The sequence below is a fragment of the Castor canadensis genome, chromosome 14 (assembly GCF_047511655.1).
Source record: "Castor canadensis chromosome 14, mCasCan1.hap1v2, whole genome shotgun sequence".
Classification (NCBI taxonomy): Eukaryota; Metazoa; Chordata; class Mammalia; order Rodentia; family Castoridae; genus Castor; species Castor canadensis.
The window spans coordinates 3,061,620-3,064,100 of record NC_133399.1 but is presented as its reverse complement, the minus strand read 5'-3'; the positions used below and the strand labels follow the sequence as shown (position 1 = coordinate 3,064,100).

The 2,481-nt window shown below is 38.9% G+C and overlaps 1 pseudogene; it reads right to left on the bottom strand.

Moving 5' to 3' along the window:
• Window positions 1–1,091: 1,091 nt before the first annotated feature.
• LOC141416521 (uncharacterized) lies at window positions 1,092–2,211 on the bottom strand (annotated as a pseudogene).
• Between the last annotated feature and the right edge of the window lie 270 nt (window positions 2,212–2,481).

Sequence of the window (2,481 nt, the reverse complement as noted above, 5' to 3'; positions counted from 1 at the left end):
TGTGGTATCTATACACAATGGAATTTTATGCAGCCATGAAGAAGAATGAAATGTTATCATTCATTGGTAAATGGATGGAATTGGAGAACATCATTCGAGTGAGGTTAGCCTGGCCCAAAAGACCAAAAATCATATGATCTCCCTCATATGTGGACATTAGATCAAGGGCAAACACAACAATGGGATTGGACTTTGAGAACATGATAAAAGCGAGAGCACACAGGGAGGGGTAAGGATAGGTAAGACACCTAAAAAACTAGCTAGCATTTGTTGCCCTTAATGCAGAGAAACTAAAGCAGATACCTTAAAAGCAACTGAGGCCAATAGGAAAAGGGGACCAGGAACTAGAGAAAATGTTAGATCAAAAAGAATTAACCTAGAAGGTAACACACACACACACAGGAAATCAATGTGAGTCAACTCCCTGTATAGCTATCCTTATCTCATCCAGCAAAAACCCTTGTTCCTTCCTATTATAGCTTATACTCTCTCTACAACAAAATTAGAAATAAGGGCAAAATTGTTTCTGCTGGGTATTGAGGGGATGGGGTGCAGAGTGAAGGGGCAGAGTGGATGGGAAGGGAAGGGGTGGGGGCAGGGGGGGAAATGACCCAAGCCTTGTATGCACATATGAATAAAAAAAAAGAAACATCATGTGATAAGTTTTCAAAAATGAAAAAAAAATAAAAATAAAAAAATAAAAAGACTTTTCCACATTGGTTACATCTATAGGATTTCTCTCCATTGTGAACTCCTTTTCTGATTCTTAAGTTGAGTGGAAGTTATAATAAAAGCTTTCCCACATAGCTTACATCCATAATGTTTTTCTCCAGTGTGAGTGTTTTCATGTCTTTGAACATTACTGGTATTTGTGAAAGCGTTCCAATGTTGCTTTTTCCACAGGGTTTCTCTCCAGTATGAATTCTTTCATACTTTTCAAGAAGACAGGGATATAAGCATGCCTTTTCACATTTCCCACACCCATAGTGTTTGTCCCCAGGGTGAGTTCTTTTATGTGTCTGGAGCTTATTAGAACAAATGAAAGTTTTTCCACGTTGCTTACATCCATAGTTTTTCTCTCCAGTGTGAGTTCATTCCTGTTTCTTAAGGTCAAAGTGACCACATAGCTTACATCCATAGAGTTTCTCTCCAGTATGAGATCTTTCATGACTACGAAGTTTGTTAGAACTAATGAAGGCTTTGCTACATTGCTTACATGTATAGGGTTTCTCTCCAGTGTGAGTTCTTTCACATATTTTAAGGAGGCTGGGATATGTGAATGCTCTGCCACATTTTCCACATCTATAAGGTTTATCCCTAATGTGAGTTCTTTCATGAGCACAAAGTTTACTAGAACTAATGAAGGTTTTTCTACATTGCTTACATCTATAGGATTTCTCTCCCGTGTGACTTCTTTCATGTTTCTTAAGGTCACTGGAAGATAAAAAGACTTTCCCACATACTTTACATCCATAGGGTTTCTCTCCAGTGTGAGTTCTTTCATGTGTCACAAGGAGACAGGGATATGTAAATGCTTTCCCACAAGTCCCATATCTACAAGGTTTATTTCTATTGTGGCTTCTTTCATGTCTTACAAGGTGAGAGGCTTAAGTGAAGGTTTTCCTACATTGCTTACATTCATTGGGGCTTCTCTCCATTGTTAGCTCTTTTATGTACTTGAAGGCTACAAGAACTAATGAAGGTTTTGTCACGTTGCTTACATCCATAAGGTTTCTCTCCAGTGTGAGTTCTTTCATGAATATTAATGACATCTAATTGAGTGAAGACATTCCCACATTACTGACGTTCATGGGGCTTCAATACATTGTGTATCATTTCATGGATTAGAAGAGTCTTGGGGTCAGTGAAAGTTTTCTCACAAGCATTACATACAAAGCATTTATACTGTGTAAGTCTAAGAAGATTTTCCTTGTTTACACCATTTTCTGCAGTCTGTTGAAAGGATTCTCCATTTTTAATACCTTGTTAATATTCAGAAAGTCTCACTAACAAGTCCAGTCTCACATTTCTTCTGGGATTTCTGCAGTCCTCTCCAGTATTTTCATTTTCCTCTTTTATTCCTATATGAGACTGGTTCCTACAGGTTTCCAGCATCACTGCTCTGTAGAGTTTCTTTTGGGAAGGATCCAACAAGCTGCACTCATCCAAGGTGAATGTCACTGCAATATCCTCAAAGGTCAGTAGCTCCATTTCCTACTTCTGACCCATCCAGGTGACTTCCCTATGGTCCTGTGGTCAGTGGAAATCACACAGCTACTGGAGGCATGTAGCCAGAGAACTCCCTCAGCAGCCCACTGAGGAACAAATATGGAGATAATGTCATGGTTTGATTTTAGTGGGTCACTTACAAGAAATTTTCAGTGCTTCCTCACTGTGATGTCTTTAAATGGAGGTTTAGACAGTATGGAGTGGATTTTTCTTCCTTGCTCAGCTTTGCCTACTTACTGCTCACATTCTATT